The following is a 26,300-nucleotide window of genomic DNA, read 5'->3' as shown; positions in this document are numbered from 1 at the left end:
CTCTCTCTCTCTCTCTCTCTCTCTCTCTCTCTTTTTCTCCTCTCACCTTCTAACTTCAAGGTAGATATTTTTGTAATAAGATTAATAATTAAAATGAACTATATAACTGATTTTGGGGAATTACTTAAAGAAGCGGCGTGGACCCGTTCTCCCTTTCTCTTTCTTAAAGTGTGTTACACCTCCGCACAGATGTGGCGGAGCGAGAGGAGTCGGCATAATAGGGCAACACTTTTTTTTTTATGTTGCAACTTTATTTTTGACTATATGTTTGTCCTATTTGTGGGTGGCACAGAGGGTTGGGGTGGGGGGATGTACAGGACCTTCTCTATATCTTTGTATTCTACTGTGCTGGCATAAAATCAGCGTTTATCAAAATATTTTGTTACTCAGTCTCTGTTTATATATTACCTTGTCCTGAACTTTTTGCTTTTGAAAACCAACATGGGTAGTTTGAAGATCTTTTGTTGCAACTTCAAGGGTCTTAACGGTCCTAATAAAAGAGTAGCCTGCTTAGATTTATTAGCAAGAAACAACATTGATTTAGCTATGCTCCAGGAGACACATCTGCAAAAAGATGATGTCAATAGACTGGAAAACCACCTTTATAAAGTATGTGCTTCCTCTTCTGCACTAAATAAAACAAAAGGGGTTATAATATTAATACGTAGAGCACTACGAATAACCATCATTGATAAAGGGGGTGATAAAGATGGTCGAATTGCCTTTTTGAAGTGTATTAATAATGAAAGAAAAGTGGCATTCATCAATATATATGCCCCTAACTTATATGAAGAGGTTTTTTTTACTCAGTTGAATAGTATATTGGCTGAACTCTCTGACTTTGAGTTAGTAATTGGCTCGGACATGAATGCTATATTGGATCGAAAATTGGATAAATCAAGTAATTCTTACTCTAATGTACAATCAACTAAAGCATTACAACATCTACTTTCTGATTTTAATCTTATGGATGTCTGGAGGTTACATCATCCCACTTCTAAGGAGTACAATTTTTTTTCAAATCCGCATAAAACCTTTACAAGGATAGATTTTATTTTTATGTCTGCTTCTATTATCTCTGTGGTTAAAAACATAGAAATAAGGAATATGACATTAACAGATCATCATGCATATGTATGTCATTTGATGTTCTCCAACTTGTCTAGAAGAGCCACAAGGTGGCGGTTTGATTTAACTTTGTTGCAAAATCAGGATTTTTGTGAACAATTTGAACTGGAACTTTTAGAGATTAATCGCCACTCTGTGTATGATGCTAGATATCTTTGGGACTCAATAAAAGGCTTTATAAGAAATTATGCCAGTTCATATTCTTCTAGACTTAAGAAAGCGCAGCTTCAGAGAATTGGCGTATTAGAAAACTCAATCTCTGACCTAGAACGATCTCAACAAATACTTTACTCTGAACAAGCAGCTAAGTCCTTAACTGAAATAAAAGTGGAACTAAACTTATTACTAACGCAGAGAGCTGAGTCTGTTATACATAAAAATAGAATGAATTATCTTTTTCATGGTAATCGCCCCAGTCGGCTATTAGCCAATAAATTAAAAACAAACGATCAATTTACAAATATAGCAGTTATTGCATCAAAAACTGGTGCTATGATATCTGACCCTCACTTGGTCAATCAAAGATTTTCTAGCTTCTATAAAGAGCTGTACACTTCAGATAATATTTCATCAGCATCAGAGAAGGACAACTATCTGCAGAAAGTTGATGTGACGGGGTCAGTTTTAGTGTTGTATGTTTTGATTCTTTGTTTTCTTGCTGTGATTTAAGTTTATAGAGCATGTTAAGTTTTGGTGTTTTGTTATATTGCATGTTGTGTTATTTTGCAGTAGTTATGTTATTTTGTATATTTTATAGAGTTCGTTATTTGAGATTACTTTGAATTGGTGTTTCTTTTTTTACAAGCTGACCTTGAACGTCACACAGCCAGCAGACTAATCACCGCAACAAGCCGCAGCTGGTGGCATGTGCAGGTATAACCTTTTTATTTAGGCAGCGGCAGTGAAGCAGCAGAGGACGCCAGGCAGAGAACCAGCCAGATCACCAGGAGACCACCATCGTAAAAGACCCTCAGACCTGAAGTGCAGCAGCCTGTGTCTGTTCGGCGTAACAACTCCAGCCTGGGTGCATGACGTAAAGTTATCACCCAGGAAAAGCGTGAGTGTTATTTTCCCAATTGAGTTGCAGACACTAAGAAGGCCGGCTGCAGGGCCAGGCGAGAGGAGGGAGTGAGAGTGTGGACAGGTGTGTCGACAGAGAACTGGTGGCTGTGTTCTGCGTCTCTAGGCGGAGTGCTGGATCCGAGGGGACCCGCGTGGCCATAGATGGAAGAAGACGGCCGGAGTTGAGAGGGAAGCATCGTGGGATACTAGAGGGGTGTTGTTGCGATATACCCCTCTCCCGGTTAAGTACCTCTCTATTGCCTATTTTAAGCTTTGGATTTTATTGGGATTTTAAACCGTGGGAATTTCCCCTTTTAAACTTCGGAACCCTGTTCTTGACCACTCGTTGTTTCCTTTGTCCCTTTCAAAGGCCTCATCCCCTCCCCATCACCTCTGAAGATTGAGATCAGCATCTGGTCCTGAGAAGGATTCCTCCGGGACTATCTGAATCCGGGCAAAGAGACTTTGGACTGTTTACAATAAACCTTGGTGAACTTTTCATTTTAACTGTGGTTTTTAACTCTGCTCGAATCTGATTTTAAAAAGAACCTGTGCCAAATAGTTAGAGTCCTGGGCTCTTCAACCCAGGTGGCGTTGTCGGCAACACTTTTAACTAAATTATTATTTTTAGTTCGAACATTGCCACGTGACATTTTCTGGCGTTGTCGGCAGGATCAGGTACCTGAGCAGAGTTGAAACCAAGGTATTTTTTGTTTTACGCATTTTTATTTATTATTGGATCCTTTTAACCAGTTTTAAAAATGATGATGATGATGCCTGTGTTTCCGGGTGCGCCATGGGTACCAAAGTTTGGGGGCCCAAATTTGGAGCTCAAATATGAGGATTGGAAAGAACAGTTAAAAGGGCTAGTGCAATATGTTGAGACAGAACAACAGAAAGTGGGTGTTTTAATGGGGGCACTAACAGGGGAAGCTAGAGGGCAAATTAATGTGTTGGAGGAGGAAAATCGCAACACAACTGCAAAAATCTTTGATGCATTGAATGGTCTTTATGGTGGGCGGGCTCCAGTGTCAATTGTCAGAGCACAGTTTTATGGATGCCGGCAGAAGCCGGATGAATCTGTACAATCCTATGTTCTCAGGTTAAGGGAGCTCAATTACAAGTTGCAGCAATCCGACCCAGACGGAGCCCCCACCGATGTCCACTTGAAGGAACAGTTTCTACTTGGGTTGGAGGAAGGACCTTTAACCCAAACATTGAGGAGATATGCCCGTCAACACCCAGATGGGACTTTCAATGCCCTTCGACAGGAAGCCCTGTTATTAGAGGAGGATGGATGTGGACACAAAAGGCCAGAGGTAATATGCACTGCTGTGGGGGGGGCAAATAATCCTCATTCTCGCCCGCAGGAAACAGATTGGAAAACAGAACTTAAAAAAGAAATCATGATGGAACTTAAAGACCAGTTAAAAGACTGGACACAGGAACTTGTCCGCGAACTCAGGCCAAGAAGCCCACAAAGGCAGACCAGCTACACACAGCGACGAGAACCGGAACGACATAGAGTGCCTGCTTCGTCCAACTCGTGGTCAGCCGATGGTAAGCCTATTTGCAGACGTTGTCAACAAGTGGGTCACATTGCTCGTTTCTGCAGAGACTCTAACCAATCAACATCACCTTTAAACTAACTTACCCTAGTCTGGGGCCGTTGACTCGCTGTTTTGGTAGGAAACGGATCCAGGGCGAGAGAGACAGACCTTTCCTTCAAAATAAAAGCACCAAGCTAATAAAATGGGGTAAAACTCTTTAATTTAAGGAATATAATTTACAAGAAAGTCTCCGAGCCAACATTTTGCTTTTATTGTATTACAAGTTAATATTTATTTTATAAGTTTTATGTTGGTGAATACTTTTATTTTGGTGAATTTGGTGATTTCGGTATCCCTACTGACAGGAACCAGAATGCAGACTAATTGGGAGGTAACTGACACCAGGCTCTTCGCTTGTCTGAAGAGCCTGGTGATGCGAGGCTAAACTTACCCCACTACTGAGGCTCGAGCAGTGGGGTTAGGTGAGGGTGAGAGGTTACAAGAGCCTACTGATGCCTTAAGTGGACAATGCCCACATGTTGAAGTGAAGATGGATGGGGTTACACTGTCAGGACTGTTAGACACGGGCTCACAGACCACATTGTTACAACATAGTGTTTTTTCTCAACATTTCCCTGAATATGCAGTTAAAGAACTCCCAGCCATGATTAAACTTAAAGCTGCCAATGGCCTTCGTATCCCGTGCCTGGGTTATGTCACAATGGACTTTGTCATTGAGGGTCATAAATTAGACCAGCGTGGAGTTTTTATTGTGAAAGACGAGTTTTCAACTAACCCCCTCATTATCGGCATGAATGTGATACGAGCATGCTGGGATACTGTGTTCAATAACCCAAATGGTCCAGTGTCTTTTTCCTGTCAGAACCCAAGATTTCAGAATGCCTGGAGGTCGGCCTTCGCTGTGTGCCGCATAACTGTAGCCTCAGGGGACGGTTTCCTGGGCTACATCTGGCCAGCCTGCCGCCGAGGAGTCACGATACCAGCGAGAAGTGAAGTAGTGGTCTGGGGCCGTGCCAAGACAGGGCCGCAAGGGCGTGATTATCATGGACTGGTAGAGGCACTCCAGGAGCCCGGTGCTGTTTCTGTTGCCCGGACACTGGTTGAACTGAAGCAAGGCCGACTTCCCGTCCGCCTCCGCAATTTGCATGATTTCCCTGTCTCCCTAGGGCGCTACCAGAAGCTGGGCAGACTGTTTCAAGTGGATGAAACGGATGTCCATGGAGCACGTGATGTCAGCCTAATACCTGATGCTGATGGCATGGTGGAGGTGAGACTGGTGGATGTCTGTGATGAGGTAGAAGAAGACCAAGTGTTCAAAGTATCGAAGTTGGCTGATCGGCCTGACCTAACCCAGGAGGAACAAGGTCAGTTAACAGCCCTGCTGCAAAAGTGGGAGAAAGTTTTCTCCACACATGAGGAAGACTTTGGGAGGACAGATGCTGTGAAACACTCCATCCCCACCGGTGATGCAGCTCCTGTAAGAGAACGCTTCCGACCTTTACCACCTCTGCTGTATAAAGATATGCGAGCCCTACTAGCAGGTATGTTACAAAATGGCATTATAACTGAAAGTTCTAGTCCCTGGGCAGCTCCCATCGTTATGGTGAGAAAGAAAGACGGCAGTTGGAGATTTTGTGTTGACTATAGGAAGTTAAATTCTGTGACTCACAAGGATGCTTTTCCACTTCCTAGGATTGAAGAGACCCTGACTTCGATGACCCAGGCCGAGTGGTTCTCCACCTTAGATCTTGCCAGCGGCTACTGGCAGGTAGAGGTAGATCCACAAGACCGTGAGAAAACTGCCTTCACAACCCCATTAGGTTTATTCGAGTTCCAACGCATGCCCTTCGGCCTCTGCAATGCTCCAGCAACGTTTCAACGTTTATGCAGCAGTGCCTCTCTGGCCAAATCACAGACTCTTTATTAGTTTATTTAGACGACATCATTGTCTACTCACCAGACTTCACCACACATCTCAAACACTTGGAGGAAGTGTTTGAACGCCTGTGGAAGCACGGCCTGAAGCTTCGTCCCGACAAATGCAAACTTTTTAAACGACAGCCTGTCTCCCCGCGGTGACTGGTGTTTATCACGGTGTGATTACGTGGGCCGGTGTAGGTACCAGATTGGCTCGGCTGCCAGATCGGCTCGGGGTCCTGCACTTGCAGATGACGTCACGCATGTCACAAATCGTGATTGGTTGAAGCTGTTTTTAGATCGGCGGGGCAGAGACATGAGCTGCTCAGCTACCGCTACGGAGACTATCAAACACACAATCCAACAACTCTACAACGCTCTTGTGGATGATTGTTAAGTGTTAATTAAGTGTATTGTTTCATGTGATTTCATGCGATTTCATGCGTGTAAGGTTGTAGCCTATCTTTTTTTTTTTTTGCCAAACACAGCACAAAATTTAATAAACGGGTTTAGGTGCATAGGCTAATACCACTTTCCAAAATGTCCTGAAGTAGGCTACAAGCATAAATAACTTCACTTTATAATTTAACTCAAATGTAACTTAAAATACACTCAAACTTAATATTACAGTGTTGATATTAAAATGTATACTTTCAAAATATGTTATCATTGTATTTTACAATGACAATTTTAGCATACATTTTAAAATATATCAAAAGTATGTGTGAAAACAAATTTCAAATAAGTACACTTTAGAAATTACACATAAATTTCACTTTAAGTATATTTTAGTTTAATATATTTCTATAAAGTGTAATATAGTATAATTATTTTCAAGTGTGTTAAAAGTGTTAGCGTGAAAGTGTGATGTTAGTGTAATTTTTATATATTTATATAAAGTACAATTTGTATAATTACATTTTCAATATACTATTCAAAATACGAATATACTTGAAATACAATAAAGTACACTTTTTTTTCACCAGGGTAGCCAGTCACTGTTGACTGCTTTGTTTCCTATTCCTCATTGATGGTCACACTGCCTCGCACAGAGCAGAGCAGAGGCTGCCACCAGCTGGTCCACTGCAATACTTCACCCAAAGGGCAACAAAAAAGGAAAAGGCCAATAGCAACTCTATTAAGTGGATTGTTCAACATTTTGGAAAATGTGCCTATCATCACTAAGTCTTAGGGGTAGGTTCCTTTAATTATCAGTGCAAGCTGTTTTGAGATCTGTGGGACAGAGACACGAGCTGCAATGGAGGCGAATGGTAGTTTTGCCTCTCCCTCATCAAACTCATCAAATACACAATCCAACAACTCCAAAACAGGAGCAGAGCTACAACAGCTACAACAAACAACAGCTTGCACCGATAATTAAAGGTAATGAACCTACTCCTATAACTATAGGGATTAGGGGTGTAACGTATTCGTCCCGTGCCGTCACACGACGAATACGTCTGAATGAATATTAAAAAAAAAAAAAAAAAGTCGAGTCCTCACTCGAATCCAGGTGGCGGTAATGAGCCTCGAAGCTGCCTGCAGCCGTCATAGCAGACGAAGAAGAGAAGTGATGAGAGAGTGAAGTTAGAGGAGGAGAGCTGTCTGCTTCATTCATGTCACTGTGGCTTCTCAATGAAACAAACGGCGGCGGCGGCTCGCGACCATAACACATCCATGCTCGCGACTGGTCCACCGGACAAAGTCCGTCGGCGATGTTTCACGGATGCGCGGTGCGTCGCTAGAAACGTATCAAACACGTAGCGCATGTTCAACCCGATATGTCAATCACTGGTGCAAGGAAAAAGACAAGTTGTGTGCAACAACTTATCCCGCAGCTTTTAAGCCTCTTGACATGAACACAGACAGGTGAGGAGAAAAGGAGACCGCACACTATTATAATCAGACACATTTTGTCTGATGAAGGGCTGATGCCTGAAACGTGTGAGTGACATTAAACTGTCACGGGAGCTTTTAACTAGTGTGCGGTCTCCTTTTTTCCTAACCTGTGTCTTTCTTGGTGGTCCAGCACCTAGTCTTCAGTTTTTTGGGGGATGTGCGTGTAGCTGCCTAATATGTTTTATGAACACAGGCAGGACCAGAAACATCACCAAAGTAACTGCTAGTCTAATTTAACTGTGTAAACCAACATTGATGTCAGTTTATTGTTTTGTTTTTTTAATAATATTTTTTTAATAATAATAATAATTTAATAATTCGAATAATAGTTGCCAGTTATCAAGTGCAAGTTTTTTTCCCTCTAGAATTAATGAATGGCATTATAACACTCCTAATGCACTTGTTTTATTTTGTATTCTTTTTTCTTTTTACTTCTATAACACAAGACAGATTTTAGTTTTACATTCAATTAGTGTCTGTTGTACCGAAACCGTACCGAACCGTGACCCCTGAACCGAGGTACGTACCGAACCGTGACTTTTGTGTACCGTTACACCCCTAATAGGGATTATGGCAATAGGCGAATTTGCCAAAATTTTGAACGATCCCTTTAACACACCTGTTTTGAAAAGAGAGATTTTCATAATTTGTCTCTTGGTGCCACATCACACTGGTTAAGGTGACTCACTGTTTGTGCTCACTGGCAGGTTCTCACTGTATCGAATTGTGATTTTATTTAATCTATTGATTTGGTTTTGTATAATTTCTTACAAACTATGTTTTTCTTTTCATACTTGGGACCTGTGTGTGTGATCCAAGGAGCTTCCCTGCTTGACAGTCCAAAGCTTTCTTTACAGATGTGCTCTGCAGACTGAACTTCAGCTGTAGGGGAGAGTGGGGTAATGTGAGACACGAAAACACGAAAACAGAACACATTTTTGTTCATCTGACCATTATGTTTTCAAGCCCCTTCCATTTCCCCATGGTCATGAAGGAGAGGACCTCATGATGCTGTGGAAAGCATGTTTTTTTCACAAAAATGTTATTTTTGCATGTAAAATTTTCTTGCTGTCAACTTAATCAACTGTTGTGCCAAAGCAAATTGATTCAGGTAGAAAAACTTATATGATACAAGATGATGAACTACCAACACATAAAACCATGTGATGATGCTGGCTGAAAATTAGCCTGAATTTCTGAGAGGTTGTTTTTTCTAAAATGGGGGTGTTGGGGTAAAGTGAGACAAATGCTGTGTGCGTGTGTGTGCGTGTGTGTGTGTGGCTTTGCAGCGGACTTCCCTGGTGTCAGTTCAACCTGCTGTTATCCCGACGATTTCGAGAAAATCAGCGGAAAGCCAGGGAAATGCTTCGAAATAAAACCAGGATCCGACTGACCACCACGCCTTCCTGTAAGTGAACCACCCCACACGGAAAGAACCTATAGGTTTTAATATAAGTTTGAATATATGTGACATTGCCACTGACATACATAAAATTGGCCGTTTTCATATACGCATGTATGCTATATGGTGCATATATGCAGCATATGTGTGTGTGTATCCAGTATAATTTCCTGGAATGATAAAAAACCAAAACACCAAACTGTGCCCTCCTTCTCTCTGATGAATCACGCAACAATTAGAACAATCAGAGACGCTGAACTGTCCTGTCGCTCACCTAATGTAAATATCTGATTGTTTTGTGTCTCTGTTCTCTGTCCTTAGAGTCAAATACAAGGGGAGCTGGAGGTGCATCGCTCCAACCGATGAGTTCCTCCTCGGCTTTATTAAAGAGGTGAGAGTCACTTAAGAGTATAACTGAAAACAAGATTACACTTGGATTCATCATATTATGCTAAATTTATACATCTGAGGAATCAAAACAGCAACTAATTAACTTAGATCAGGTTTATGTCATCTGAATTTTGTACAGATATGCCTACAGACCTCAAATAAGAGAATGAACATTTATATTTATTTAGCTGTACAGCTGTGATCCCATACGAATTTCATAGATTAATATAAAGCAATAATATATAATCTATTCAGTTTTGGTCCCCATACTAGTCCAGGCATGTTTCTGTTCCAACCAATCAAGAGCACACAGTTTGACCAATCAGCTGTCTGAAGGCCGAGATCAGCTGATTAAATGAGTCAGGTCTGGTGTGCTGCTGCTCGGTTGGAAAGGAAACCTGCAGCCTCATGGTCCTTTGTGGAATATTTTTGACATGTCTGTACCAGACACAAGACTGTGACACAATGCAAAGACATCATGAAGACATTATCACTCATGAGATAAAGGGGTAAACCTGCACCATCATGCTCTTCACTATGAAAAGTTCCTATTGCTCACAGTTACACAGAGTCTGAATGTGGTGTGACAGTAGAAGTGTAGGTCACTCATTAACTTCTACGCTTTAATTTTGCGATTTAAAAATGAAACATAAAACTGACATTTGACACAGTGACATTCTCATATTCAGTCATTTTCAATTTTTTTTTTGCCTCTCTCTTGTCAATTCTCCACCACAGGGAAAGATAAAGTGTCCTGATTCCATTGCCCAAGTGCCCATATTTGAAGTCCTAGATGAGGACGAGGACGACGAACAGGAAGAGGAAGAAGAATGAACACGTCGCAGCAAAGCAGCTTCTCTCAGCTTCTCTCAGCATGTTCTCATCAACTATCTGCTCTGCTCATGAAAATCTCTTTTTAAAGTTGTTTAAATGAACAGCTTTTAAATCCATTCTTATGACATAACTTTTTACATTTGACAGCTACAAAACAGAAATGGAGAATTAACAGTTAAACTGGCAACCAAAATATAATAATATCACAGAGTCACATCATATAAAATGTCCAAAGTGATGTTTTCATGTTCATATATGTTTCCAAACCTAAATATATTCAGTTGAAAATACGTATTCCTGTGTTTTTGACCTCTTGTTTGTATTTTGACTTCTTGGACTCTTTTGCCTCATAGACTGCCTCTCTGTGAATGACCCTCTCTGTATTAGAATAAAGTCCCTGCATTACTGAACTCCACAGCCTTCAGTCTGGTCTCTGCACTTGAGTCTTATAGCCTGGTCAGTAAGTAGGCTAAAATCAAAAGGTAAAATGTATCTTAGAAAGAACACTGGGATAAACAATAAGACGAGATATCAAAGGAAAACTATTTTTTAGAAAAGTGTGTGCTATAATATAAAATGTCATCACTTCATTATTTTATCCCATTCCCATTTTATCCCATTCCCATTATGCAAACAACCAGTTGTTTGCTGAATACTGCCGAGCCAGACTGGAGGCAAGCTGGGGATACAGTCATTCAACCTCTATAGTCTCTGTAAGCAAACTCTAAAAGTTCTGGACAAAAACAATCAATGCAATCACTGCATCACTGTCGGATACTGGAAAAACATTGTCTTCTGAGTTGAGATTTGTGCCTGTTGTATAAGATCTTAAATGGTTTGGCCCATGCACCTCTACAACAAGACTTTGTTCATTTCTGCAAGGTAGAATATTGTCAGCAGGAGATTGTTCCATACCCTTTCATCAAAATAGCTTTGGGCAATCACTTTTTGCGTAAGAGCATCAACTCAATGGATCGCCCTCCCTGATGTTGTTAAAAAATGAAGCTTGATTTCCAGCTTTAAATTGAAATAAAGACTTTTCTAAAGAACTGTGTTGTCATCACTTACTCTGTAATGTTATAATGTATCTGACTGACAGACGTACATTTTTGTGCTAATTGAGTGTGTTATTTGTTGTTGTTGCTTTTTTTGTATGTGATCTGCTGAGGGATTTCAGATGTGAATTAGCTCCAGGCTAATTCTGGTACTGTACAATGCATTAAATCGCAACTTTTATGCTTCACATTGTACATGGTCCCCTGACAACCAAAGAAGTCACTGTTCAACCTGTCACATAGCCTACCAGAAACCCCATCCTATTAGGACTAAACTGATAAGGGATTTTTGGGAGCGATGCAGATACTGTCCACATAAACACTCTCTTATCACACTGTTTAACTTTTTGCACAGGAGGAGAAAACTTGGTCTTTGATGCACAACAAACCTGAACATGTATTCCTACCAACTGCACAAACCACTGAGGAGTGTGTCACTAAGAAGTGTGTTCTCTTATCTCTACTTGCACCGTCATCCCCCCAGAATAGTTACTTTCCCGCACTACAACTTCCCCTATCTGTGGTATATAGAGCACACCTCTGTGGTGCACTCACCACTTGACTGGGAAGAGCCTAGTTAGTCAGTGATTGAAGAACTGAGCAGATCCAGAGTCAGTGTTTGTGCCGTGCGGTGACTGAAGATGTGGACGCCTCTCTCTGCCAGCCGCTGGATCACCCTGGGAGTCGTGATGCTCCTCGCTGACTCTGGAGGTACACTTCTGACTTGTGGTGTTTTACCACTTTTCTGCATTTTAGCTTGAATTACATTTTTTATGCAGTTTTATATAAAATAATTTAAAATACTCATGTGTGAATTTGTTCTATTATAGTCAACAGTTTGACTGAGTAAACTGCTTCATTTGATAAAATCTAAAAGTCAGATTCATCCACCAGGTTCGATCCAAGCATGAGCTTCAAAACACAGTGAGACAACTAAAAACTTCAGCTGAGGAATTCTCGGCTCAAACAGCATCAATGTAGCAGTAGGTCACGAGAAGCAGCAGAGAGCAGAGACCAATCAGAGGAGACAGGAACTGAGGAGAGCTGATTAATAGCAGGTGTGACTCCAGGAGTCACTCTCTCCAAATCCTTTGTGTGGCTGTGGCTGTTGACTCTCTGCTCTGGTAAGAGACTTTTGGGGTTTTTTAGAATTGTTTTATCAGGGTAGTATTTTAATTGTTAGGGTAATGTAGGGGTGCATTCATGCACCCTGAGGTATCTGTGTTTTAATGATTTTAATTGTGGGTCTATCATTTGTTTGTAGGACTAAACCTTAACTGTTTTAAAATACAGAGGTATGTAAAAAATCATCATTTAAACCTCATACTTTTATGTCCTACAAACTATATTAACAGTGTTTTCTTTTGCTTTTAGGCAAAGCACTGACTGCCGTTTATTTTAATTTAGTATTTTATATTTTAGCCATATTGATTTTATTGTCTTTTATTATTTTAAATTAGAGTTTGCTTAGTTTTAGGATTTTAACATTCTGTCCTCTTCTGTTTCTAGTGTTGCGGCTGGTGGGGTCCTCCATTCACCGGTGTGGTTGAGATGCTGGGAGTTCACTTTAGATGGTGATATGGTTTGTGGTTGCACATTTAATTAGTGTGGTGTCTTTATTTGATTGTGTTGGGTTTATATTTCTTTTTGATATTTAGTTTACTCCCAGTGTCCTAGGCAGTGGGTGGTTGGTCCCCCAGCCGTGATATGACTGTCTGTCTTCTTGTTCTTCATTGACTGTGTTATTTTAGAATTTGATTTATTGTAAATAAATGGCATGTTATGATTGACCCACACTGACCGTTGTGGCCTCCTTAATTGAAGCCCCTGTGTGCTGAACAATCCTCAAGGTTACATCAAGTTGATTTCAACATCAAAGATAAAATAAATTTTAAAAATTAGATGAACAGTAGAGTTCAGCAGTTTGAGAAAAATTGGGTCATTTTTCAGATTCAGTCTCAGAGAGACATTTCTAATTAAAAAGATGTTCAACTTCCTATCTGTTCATTTGAAGCTGTCCTTCGACATTTATATTCTGTTGAAGCAACATTTTGTTGCATTTTTTTTGTATTATATTGTATTTGTTTTGTCTTTTTGTTGTTTTGCTGGTGAGTTGAACAGGAACTGTAATTTTTTTTGCTGTTATCCTGCCATTACAATGGAAAACACTGTGTTTACTACTTCAACACATTACTGTAATAATTTTACTTTTTTTTTTAGTAAAGAGTAGTGTAACAAATTACTAATAAATCATTCAGTAATAATATTACAGTTACCCTTCCAAAAACATATTTTTATTTGTATAGCCCATTTTTACAAACAGTTTGTCTCAAAAAGCTTTACACAGCATCATAACAACATCCTCTGCCCTTAGACCCTCACATCCACTGAGGAAAAACTACCAAGAAAACCCTTTTAACAGGAAAAATTGGAGAAACTTCAGGGGAGCAGAGCGGACTATGTGACCTCATGTGTCCCCCATCAGCCTAAGCCTATCACAGCGTAGCTATAAAATGGTTCAGCGCTACCTGAGCCAGCCCTAACTAAAAGCTCTGTCATAGAGAAAGGTTTTAAGCCTGGACTTAAATGTGAAGAAATCCCAGCTGGACTCATTTTTGTGTGCACATCACCCTGCAGCAAGCCAGCTTGAAAGATTGACACATTTTTGTTAAGTCAAATATAACAGCATACAGACAGCACTTGTTCATAGCCTGTAACGGTTAATTTTCAGGACAAACAGAACAGGGATGGGGATTTTTTGGGGGGAGACTAATGGAAAGTTATATAACGAGTAATGAATTACTTTTCTCATTGAGTTATAAATAAAGTAATAGTATTACTTTTGAAATGTGTAATGAGTAATTTATTTATTACCATTTTGGAGTAACAAGCACTGTTCCTGAATAATGGCAGCATCTCTCCCTCTTCTCTCTGTGTGTGTGTTGGTCCATTACCACAGCGAATGAACATGACTGCTGTATTGAGCTTACGGACGAAAAGGTAGAAATCGAGGACATCGGGCGTTGTTTGAAGCAGACATCATCAAGCGTGTGCGAGAAAGATGCCTACTGGTGAGCAGTGCAGGACATGAACACGTCCACACACACAAACACTATCCCTGAATCCAGTGTAAAGTTTAATGAGAAATGCTTTCAGAAGTTTGTTTGTTTCATCCATCTGTTTTCCAGGATTCAACCAAAAGGTGGTGACTGGAAGTGCATCAACCCACAAGCAGAATGGATCAAAGAGCTCCAAGACCTGATAGCACAGGTGAGAATCAGCCAACACAGCTGCTGACATGCTCATACTCAGTCAATTTCAACTTCTTCTTTCTTTTTTTTGACTCTCTCTTTGCAATTCTCCATCACAGGGAAAAATAAAGTGTCCTGATTTGTTTGGCGGTGCGCCCATATCTGAAGTCCTGGATGCGGAAGAGGAAGAGGAAGAGGAAGAGGAAGAGGAAGAGGAAGAGGAAGAATAAACGCATCGCAGGAAAGCAGCTTCTCGCATGTTCTGACTTACTTTTTGCTCTGCTCACAAGTTTTTTTTAAAGTTGTTTAAGTGAATAGCTTTAAAATCCACTCTTATGACATAACTTTCATTTGACAGCTACAAACCAGAGATGGAGGATTCACTGTTGAACTTGCAACCAAAAATAAAAAGCATCACATGAATTTCAAATGTAGCTGACTCATGTTTTGTGTATTCCTTGTTAATATCACAGAGTCACATCATATAAAATGGTCATATATGTTTCCAAAACCCAAATATATTCAGTTGGAAATCACCACAGTGAAGAAAATGCCACCAAGGAAGGTACTTTTGGTACTTTTATTAAAAACAATTACATGATTATTAAAAGTTGCTTGTTAATGTTCTGATGATCCCCTAATTGAACTAATCAACCAAATGTCAATAGGGATCACTACAATTTAGTTTGTAGGTTAGATTCAGATTCAGAAAACGTTATTTATCCTAACAAGGAAAATTCCTCTGGGTAAGGCCCAGTCTATAATCAAATCAAATCAAATGAACTTTATTTGTCCCGCAAGGGAAATTTGTCTTGGGCAAGTAGCGCCGTAAGAAACAACTGCCTTGTACATATAGCCTACATACATACACACCAGAATATACAACAGTAACGATGGCAAACATACACCAAGAAAAGAGAAAGAAAGAAAAGAAAGTGAGTGCAATAAATAGGTTAAAATACTTATAATACAAAGTTCAGATAAAAACAAGAGATGTCGTCAATTTGAGGCTTCCATTGGTCACGTCGAGAGCAAAGGTAGACCTGGGTGCATAAGCCTCTACCTGGGGGGCAACACAGGGCCAGCAGGTGGACAGGCAAACCGATTCAGATTCAGAAAATCTATTTATCCTTACAAGGAAAATTCCTCTGGGTAAGGCCCAGTCTATAATCACAACACAACCACAGCTCAATGCAACGCAACGCAACGCAACGCAACGCAACGCAACGCAACGCAACACAACACAACACAGCACAACGCAGTTATGCCAGAGGCAACAGATAAAAACATTCAGATCAATACAAGGAGCAACAATAAGTGTCATGCTTTCATGCTTTGTCACATCCTTGTTACATGTCCACTTCCTGTGAGCTTTCCTGCCTCCTTATCAGCCGCACGCCTGTTTGTAATCCTGGATCAACCAGTTGGTAAAGGTACTTTACTTGGCACATTCACTCCAGTGTTCCAGACCCACCTTTCCAGGTTCAATGTTCCTCAGCTCCCAGCTCTCTCACGCTCTCCTGTTCCTGTGTCCTTGACCTTTAGTTTAGTATTTTGACTTGTTGATTACATTTGCCACCCACTGCGGCCTTCAGTCTGATCTCTGCACTTAAAGCCTGGTTCATTACAACACGGTAAACAAAATCAAAAAGCAGAATGCATTTCAAAAAATACACTGGGATAAAAAATAAGACCATAGAGATGTCACATTTTTACAATTTAAAAGTCTGTTTAGATAAAGATGTGTTTTGCTTATTCTACATTAATTTGATGATTTTACATGAATAAATATTTGTTATAAGCTTCAGTCTTAAGTGCACAAATGCAATAAATGAATTGATAAATTAATCACAATTAATCATGATACAGAAAAAAAATCGTACATTTTTTTAATTGATTGACAGCCCTAATACAATAGGCTGCTTATTATGGGTCTGAGAAGTCACTGTTCAACCTGAAACCCCATCAAAATAGGACTACAGTTTTTCTCGATTGTTTACACACAATTTCTGGTTCTTGAGGCACAATGGTCTCAACATCTACCTCATGCACCAACCCCCTGAACCAAGTCTGCTAAACTACAAGCACAATTCCTGCTTTGCACTCAATTTGCAGTTCTATAACACACTTTTTTCAAAACACTACACACAATTCTCTGCATTTGGCACAATTTTCATGATGAAAATCTCTTGTTTACACGAGTAACACACTGATATTCAATATTCTAAAGTTAGTTTCCCTACTATGCACACTGACTCATCACATGGGTAAACACCTGTCACACAGTTTTACAATTAGCAATCAGAGCTTTAGCAAAAAAGGGCAACAGGCAGTGATGGACTGACACCAAAAAGAGAGAAACCAAACAGAGAGAGAGACCACACACACACACACACACACACACATATATATATATATATATATAGCAGTGATCATAATGATGATGAGAAAAGAAAATGCATTGATCACCAAAATTGCATGTTGATGCAAGGATTTGAACCCAGACTAGAACAAAGTTTTTGACTACAAAGAGGGCTGCTCTACTAGGTGAGCCACATGTTACAGTAGTCTCATCCCATCAAAATTATGTGTTCAGTCTTTCAAAATTGTCCGGCCATTACTGTAACCAGCTGACCCCGACCGACTCTTTTTTTTTTGTGGTCACATCAGCACGGCTGCATCGTCACACGACCACCTCGGTCGCGTCTTCACGCATTTCATTTGTTACGGTGCATTTGAGTGTTCTGAGTATAAAAACAATATTCTAAAATATTTTACAATACATTTATATAGCCTACAGTCTGTAGTTACTGTAAAAAAAAAAAAGAAAAGAAAAAAAAAAGTCATTATGATGAATGGAGTAGAAGTGTTTTCCATTCATCCTAGTGTTTTACACTGAGCACATCAGTGTTCAACTGGTTCTTATAAATGTCTAGTCATATGATGGTTTGTGTGTGTCATTTGAGACTAAAATAGCATTTTGAGAATAAGTAACATTGTTTTGAATGTAAAGTTTCATTTTGCAGGAGAAGTGAGGGGTTTTGCTCTGTGTGTGTTTTTTTGGATTTGTGTGTAGAGTTCTGAGAGTATGAGGCATGCTTTCAGTGTAAACAATCAAGAAAAACTGTAAACTAGTATGAGATTTTTAGAACAAACATGAACATTTAGGGACATAACGGACCAATTACACAACCCACTGAGGTGTGTGCCAATCAGAAGTGTGTCTTCTTATCTCCACATAAACTGTCACCCCCCACAATGAAGAACTAAAGACCATTTCAGAGGTGGTTCCCCTTTATATAGGTATATAGAGCACACCTCTGTGGTGCACTCACCACTTGACTGGGAAGAGCCTAGTTCGTCAGTGATTGAAGAACTAAGCAGATCCAGAGTCAGTGTTTGTGCCGTGCAGCGACTGAAGATGTGGACGCCTCTCTCTGCCAGCCGCTGGATCCTCCTGCTCACCCTGGGAGTCCTGATGCTGCTCTCTGAATCAGGAGGTACACTTCCTCTTTGTGGTGTTTTACCACTTGTTTTTGTATCTTTTTACTTGAATAACTTCTTGAATAAGACGTTTTCGAATAATTTAAATTACTAATTTGGAAAGTTTTACTGACTCTGAGTAAACTGCTTCATTTGTTAAAAATCTAAAAGTCTGATTCATCCACCAGGTTTGATCCAAGCATGAGCTTCAAAACACAGTGAGACAACTAAAAACTTCAGCTGAGGAATTCTCGGCTCAAACAGCATCAAGTTGATTTCAACATCAAAGACAAAATTTAAAAGAAAATCAACAGTAGAGCTCAGCAGTTTGAGAAACATGAGGTTATCTTTTAGATTCAGTCTCAGCAGAGACATTTCTAATTAAAAACATTGTCAACTTCCTATCAGTACATCTGAACCTGTCCTTTGACCTTTACATTCCTCTGAGGTTACATATTTTTTTGTGTTACTACTTTAATAAATCTAAATCAGATAATGTCATTCTTGAATAATGGCAGCATCTCTCTCTCTTTCTGTTTGTGTGTTGATCTGTTGCCACAGCGCATGACCATAACTGCTGTTTAGAAGATGACCTTAAGATGCACAGGTTTAAACTGGAGAGTATCGAGAATTGTTGGGTTCAGACTGAAGACGTGTGCCCCAATCGTGCCTACTGGTGAGACACACATAAATACTGTTCCTCAGTCAAATCTTTCTATCATCATCTCATCTGCTGAAAAAACTGAAAACCTCATCACTTTGTCACCAGAGGCCTGGAAATGAAAAATGTTTGATTCCCAAAACTAAAGATGTTGAATGAGAAGTGCTTCAGAGGTTTGTTTGTTTCAGCCCATTGTTTCCTGTTTTCCAGGCTTGAGCTGGTGAATGGTGACGAGGCGTGCATCCACCCAGAAGTAGGATGGATCAAGTGGCTGATAAGAAAGGTGAGAAGCAGCTTCCACACAGCTGCTGTGACATGCTGATGACAATAAAACAGATCATCACTTCAGTCAATTTCAACTTTTTGTTTTGCCTCTGTCTTGTCAATGTTCGACCACAGAAACAGTGTCGTAATCTTCACGACCGTTTGCCCATTGAAGTCCTGGACGAGGACGAAGAAGAGGAAGAAGAAGAGGAAGTGGAAGTGGAAGAATAAACACGTCGCAGCAAAGCAGCTTCTCTCAGCATGTTCTGATTAACTATTTGCTCTGTCTCTAATCTTTAAAACCCATTCGAATGGCATAACTTTCTACATTTGACAGCTACAAATCAGACATGGAGGATTCACTGTTGAACTGGCAACCAAAAATAAAAAGTAGCACATGGATTTCAAATGCGACTGACTCATGTTTTTTTTATGATCGCTATAACCTGTTTTTCAAAACTGTTAACACAGTTACCACAACAGCAGCTTGTGTGGGCTGTACAATTAACACATTTCTTGTTATTGTCACACAAAATTTGTTTTAATTTCACAAAGCACAATAAGCGTTTAAATTTAAAAACTTTAAAAATTCCAACCAAAGCAACGGTAGGCTACATGCTACAGTTTTGCAATTTTCACCAAAGTGTAGCCCAGATACTGCTGAAACTTTTGTCCACTTAAACTCATTACAAATTATGAAGTCCATCTCTGTTTTTTTCAAAAACTGTAAAACTTATAAAACCTATCTCCTCCCACGATTTTTGCTCAATTGACACCAAACTTGCTACAGAGCATCTCCAGACTGTCCTCCACAAAACTTGTTTCTCGGATTTTTGATTTATCAAAAATTGAGCCTACAGTGCATACATTTTCAATCTTCCTGAAAAAAATTGAGAATATTTTGGAGTCATGTTTGATGAAGTTTGGCAAATATCAGAATTTTATCTCAAAAACTGAATTTTCTAGAACATTTTGAATTCTGCTCTCATGGGAACAACTGCAGTCAATGTAAGAGTGGCCTTTTTAAACATCATATTTTCTCTTATGAAGCAAAACACTAAATCATTAAAAACAAATCACCAACATTCCCATGCTGTCTAGATGCAATTTATGTATTATCAGATTTTTGTTTAGATAACAGAATTCCTGACATTTTGACAATTTTAAAATCTGCCTTGACAACAGCTGCCCAGACTTTGACTCCCTGAGTGGATAAATGAAGCTACACAGCAGGGCTCACTACCAGCCAATTAGCTCAGTGAATTACGAGCTGGTTCTTCGTCCGAGGGGTTGTGGGTTCAAGACATAGACTGTAAAAAGAATGGACGTAGCGTCCGTGAACGTCACCCATTGGTTTTGGGGAGTCATTTTTGTGACTCAAATATGGCGGCCTGAACAGCGCCATGTTGGATTGGCCGGCCGAGTTCCCGCCCACTGGCCTCGAAGCAGCTGTCCACGGAGCTGCTCGGACCTGTCACTCAATGTTTCCGCACCCTAATTGGCCAGAGTTTTAACCTAATAACAGTAAAACGGTAGAGTTAAAAAAAAATTCACCTCCCTCAGAGTGTGTGCGGGGGTAGAAACTATCGATTGAGACGAAAAAACGTTCTGACACCAGGCTTTTACCATGTTTACTGAGGATGTAAAGTCGGCGATTTTAACATGGGGGTCTATGGGGAATGCTCCCTTCTGACACCAGCCCCCAGAGGAATTCGAGGGGATTGCAGTTTTTTGAACGCGGAAGTGAGCTTCACTTCTCAGACCGACAACTGCCCCCTTGGTTCAAGACCCAGCAAGGGTGATGAAGATGACAGATCAAAATGCCAGATGCCCTTAACTGGTAACACAAAACAATAGTTTAATCACAGCAAGCCTCTAAATTAAACAACTAAACAACAAATAGCTTGGTTGGTTGGTAATCCCTGTGAAGGGAAATTGACTGTCACTCTGTTGTGACTAGTCGCCGAGCAGGGCTGGCGCCATTTGGATGCAAGCTTGGCCTGGACCAAGGGCAAAATCTCACCAAATTTTGCACAAAGGTCCAGTCTCATCTTCTTCTTTCTTCTTCCAAGGAAATCATACTTCCCATAGGCGAAAACTCACCAAACCTACAGAAATGTCCAACCCCATGCCAGATCCCATGTATTATCCAGACTCAGACGAAAAACTATATAGCTGCTTTAAGGCCAGTTCAGACCATAGATTCACAAGACAACAACTTCAACTATGTGCACCCTCTTGCAACTCAATGCCCTTACAAAGCCTTGCAACTGTACAGTTCACTGTGGCACAGAGTTGAGACTAGTTTATGTGACGTCACATCAAGCACACCACAGTAGCTCAAGCAGACATAATGTTTATTTATGCAAAAATATTTTTCTACGGGAGCTGCTTTGGTGTGCAGTTACAAAGTTTGAGACAGTCTGCACACTCTACCTGCAATTGAACAGGTTTAAAACGTGAGCCGGCATGAGTCGAGATGCAACAGGATCATTCACACTGCTGCAACGCCCCTGTGCACCGTTCTTAAACTGCTTTGTTGCGTTGCATAATATTTGGTCAGACTTTAGACTACTATCCAGGGACACATACAAATCTTTGCATTGTTATGTCTGCGTGCAGTTCAAAAAGAGCTAGGGAGCTGCCATTTGCCATTTCGGACATTGCTACTGTATTCAGAAACAGTTCATTTGTAGCAGTAGCTACTTATAGCGTAAGTCAGCAGAATGTTTTTGTTAATATAAGTCCTAAATAGTCCTATTTTCCGTCAGCAATCACTTACATAGAGGGTTTGGGCCAAAACACGGGTCTGTCAGTCACTGCTCTGCTGTAAACCAGGAGAAAACTTTCCTTGTGGGATACAAGTGTTATCCAATAAGGAGAGAGAACGGCATGAAGGGCTGTGTGTGCAGCCAAGTGATGCGCCTGAATGTGGTGACGTAGCACGAGGACCAATAGATGTCTGACGAGGGCGGGGGCTGCTAAATCCAGAGGCGATTTTAGAGTCTGCTGGGGCCCTAAGCAAAAATCCCCAGGGGGCCCTCCAACCAGTGTTTATCACCGTCATTTTACAAATAATCGAACACCAACAAAAAATGTATGAAATTTAAACTTTTTTTATTCAAAATGTCCAGTTATGGTGTAAGCAGGTGACATGTCGTCTTCATGATGGGCAGGTGTTGCTGTCTCACTGGAGGTGGACGTTCAACTGATATGACAAAAAAACAAAAGACAGTTTTACTTTAATTGATAATATACCATGCCCTCTAAAGATTCTTTATGACAATATAGGCCTACACTTACAGTTTTCACTGTCAGCACTGGGAGGGGGCACTTTGTCCCTCTGTTTTGCTGCTGTCAGAAAATCAAATAATAATCCTGGGGAGAGATAAGAGAGTGATTTTTAAATGTTTTCCTTAGGCATAGCTTTCATAGCATCAATAGCTTGTTAATGTGGCAAGGTGAAGAGGGCCCGGGCGGGGATTGAACCCACACCTCCCGGGTAAGAGTCATGCGCGCTTGCCAGTCACCCAAAGGGACATCCCCTTGGCCAAGTAGCCAGGGCACATGATCAATTGGAGGCATAGTGACAGGACCACCACTGTCACATTAACTTTTACACTTTCATATTATTATTATAATAATAGGCTACTCACTTCAATACTGTAACATAACTTTACTATGTCACCCTGCTACCTAGCAAGTTAATAGTGTTGTTACTTGCTGCCAAGGACCACGTTAAGTTAACTTGCTTTTTTTTTTTTTTTTGTCACTTAACGACCGTAACCGAGTGGAGCACCAGAACCGCCCGCACCGAGTCCCTCAGTCAGGTGCAGTCCCACTGACTGACTGACTGACTGTAAACGTGAAGTAGCCTGGTCACCACTGGTCTGAAGCTAACATTAGCTGCTATTCAAGTGACTCCCAGTTAGACTATTAGCATTTGTTCAACAGTTATTTACTGTTCACGTTACACTCTGCTCCACTTACCACCACTGTCTTGCATTCTTTTTTTACTTCCGCCTCTTTTTTCTTCTCGTCTTGCTCCCAGGTGGACTCTTCTTTTTCCCTCGGCTTCATTAGAAACTCCCAGTGATAAGGTGCTGGTGCATCATACAGGTTGACGTTAGCTGGGATCAGGTCCGGCGGAATGACATGGGGCCCCGTTAGGGGGGTTTCCCACTGAGATGTAATTGCAAATCGACGCTATACGACGATACGGGGAGGGGGGTGCGGTCACTGCGGGTAGCGCATTTTGAGATATTTCTGTCGATAAAACTGCCCTCGAGCCCCGACCCTCGGGGGCCCCCTAATGGCTCGGGGCCCCAAGCAGTTGCCTGCCTTGCCTGTTCACAAACAGCGCCTCTGGCTAAATCCATCGGCTGACAAGAAGTTATGGTGCGTTCAAGGCAACCCATAACTCGTGATTTTCTGACCTGTGAAGTCATACCAGTTCGATCTGGTACGAGTTCACGGGTCGGAAGTTACGAGTGGCCGTTATAGTGACTTTCACAGGCAACAGGTCGGAAAACCAGGAGTTGCGGGTTGCCTGGAACGCTACAAAGTCGTAAGTTGTGACTTGAAGCTGTAACTTACGGTTTCAAAAGCCTGCCTTGAAGGCAGCATTAGCTAAAACGACCGGATCACTGACTTCTGCTTTAACTCTAACCTTTAAAGAATCGTGGATCTGTCAAAATAACAATGCATAAAACATCAACTTTTCTGCATATATATATGTATATTTATGTAATCCAATTAATTGCATGATTTTGTGTCTTGTGTCTTCCAGCTCCACAAGTGGGAACTTTTGGAGAGGCACCCCATCCTCTTCCTAGGAAAAAAAAAAGGAAGGGGCTTTGTGTCAGAGTGGCTGTGTCCATGGTACAGTGAGAATGAGATTGTGAAAGCTTCCATCCAAGCCATGGAACGTATTTATGAGAGACTTCTCAATGGTAATGTATATAAATGTGCAATAACTCAAACACATGAAAGTGTTCAGGGAGACACTGATTACATTACTTCTCCACTGCCCCATCAGTTGTTTTTTGTGTCCTTTTAAATGATTAGTTTGATGTTACAATTGTAAACTGAAAGTGTGTGGCCCAAACAGCAGCAACAGAATGGCATCAATAGTCATAGGAATCAAATGTTATTTAGTGGTGAGAATAAGAATAGTTGATTGACAATATGGTCTTGGAGTAATTTGCTAAATCATGAATTTGGCAACATTTGCTAATCAGAAGGGATGGGAAAAGAGTAAATAACAATAATAATAGTAAAATATTTTCTTGAAAAGCTCCTTTCAAGCCACTCAAGGACACTTTTTAGAAAAGAACATCAAGCTAAAATCATTAATAAACAACAATCAATAAGGTTTGCTACCTTACTTAGAGGTTGGAGGTGTGCAGCCATTTAACAGGTCACTGTGGCTGTTCCTGACTGTTGCATTACTCTGCAATGTTTAAACAGATCTACTGTTAAAAGAATGACAAAAAATAGGCATTTTCTGTTTTGTAGAGATGTTTTCTATCTCCTACCCCCTGACAGTGTCATGCATGTATGCTGATGTGTCTGGTCACTGAGGGCTGCGCTAACCAACACAAGCACACTAACTGCCATGTAAAAATTGAATTGAAGAATGTAGAACTCTGTCAAGGCCAAGTGTCCCTTCCTCTTTGCAAATTTCCAACCGCAACCATTATGTATGTCCAGATAAATTTCAAAAATATTAGGACTACAACCATGTTTACAAAACAGTAGATGCACTGTGTACAATCATGTGAACACAAACAGACTGGTATGATTTTCAAATCATAGAATTGTCATATGTAATGGGAAATATCACTAAGGTAACATATCAGAAGTTGAAACTGAAGCTGAACATCTGATTTTACACATCATTTCTTTGTTTTCTTATAATATAGGCAAGACTGTTCGGATGGAAACATCACATTGAGTGCTCGAACACTGATACCACCTGTCTCTCTCTCGAGCTCACACACCCGTCTTTCTCACTCTCTCTCTCTTGCTTGCTCCCACACTCTAAATTTGGGCCTAAAGTTTTATTTACAATAACTACGAGATGCATTCTTCATCTATTGCACAGCACGCACACACACACACACACACACACACACACACACACACACGCACGCACACACACACACACACACACACACACACACACACACACACAAACAGCAACAACAAAAAAACACAGCTGTCCATGGTGCTGTGACACACAACCCCTGAACCGTCTATACAAGCACTGATACATGTATCATGGCCACACAACAATGGGACATTTTATGCGGCATAATTAATGGCACAAACTCTAACTTGTCATTGCTACACTGTCAAATGGACAGTGATGTTGTGCATGCAGTCTAATAAGTGGGATCAGGAAAAAGGATGGATGGAGAATAACCAAATCTTATGACAACTGAAGAAGTTGTTTATTCAAGTGTTTCGTTTCTTCAGCGCATAAAAAGACACAAATGAGGTCATGAATCTATGAGGGAAAAAATAACATGATTCCACAGTTAGTTGACTATGGGCAAATCTGTTGTTGAGGACACCCCTAATCAAATACTTGTTGCATTTTCCTATGCAAATTAAAATGCTTATACCAAAGTCTACATCACAGTTTCCTCTTCCCCACAGTGATAACGGCACCTGTACCAGACACTGCAGAGGGCGAGAGTACAGCAGCAAATTCAGAGGATCCTCCCATGTCCACCTCCGAGACTCCTCCTGTCTCCTCCTGTCCTGTGTCTCCCTCCCCAACTCCTCCTGTCTCCTCCTGTCCTGTGTCTCTCTCCCCAACTCCTCCTGTCTCCTCCTGTCCTGTGTCTCCCTCCCCAACTCCTCCTGTCTCCTCCTGTCCTGTGTCTCCCTCCCCAACTCCCCCTGTCCCCTCTTGTCAAACGCATCCACAGAAAAACAGAAGAAAGAGAGGGATGAAGCAGATGAGTGGTATGTATGTGTTTGGGGTAATCAGTAGTCTTATTATCACAATATGAATATTTGTCAAACTGTTTCAGTGAAAAGAGTCTCATTCTAGCTTTTTCTCAGCCCATAACTTGCATCATTGTTTGATTGGCCATTATTTCTTCAAAGGAACATAACATATGATAGCAAACTATTTAGTGGAAACTAAGGGGTAAACATGAAGTTAAACACCTGTAACTCCTTGATGGGACAGTTCTGCTGATGTCATCCAGCATCATAAGGACTTAAAGTCAAATCTAAATGTAGTTATATAGCCCAAAATCAAATCCATAAAATCAATGACATTTTTCTCAATCCAGTTTTGATTTTGAACTCTTTGTCAGAGAAAATGTCTGTTTAGATGCCGGTGCATATTCTCATTTGCCCAGGTCA

General features: G+C 40.7%; 1 pseudogene; it reads left to right on the top strand.

The window, feature by feature from the left end:
- The first annotated feature begins 4,067 nt into the window (after positions 1-4,067).
- Positions 4,068-10,203, top strand: LOC146966784 (uncharacterized; annotated as a pseudogene).
- Positions 10,204-26,300: the final 16,097 nt, after the last annotated feature.

This window comes from Trachurus japonicus, chromosome 20, assembly GCF_045865225.1.
Source record: "Trachurus japonicus isolate A0001 chromosome 20, Traja_1.0".
NCBI classification, from domain to species: domain Eukaryota; kingdom Metazoa; phylum Chordata; class Actinopteri; order Carangiformes; family Carangidae; genus Trachurus; species Trachurus japonicus.
Note: the sequence above shows the minus strand (reverse complement) of the source record. Positions and strands in the feature narration are given on the sequence as shown.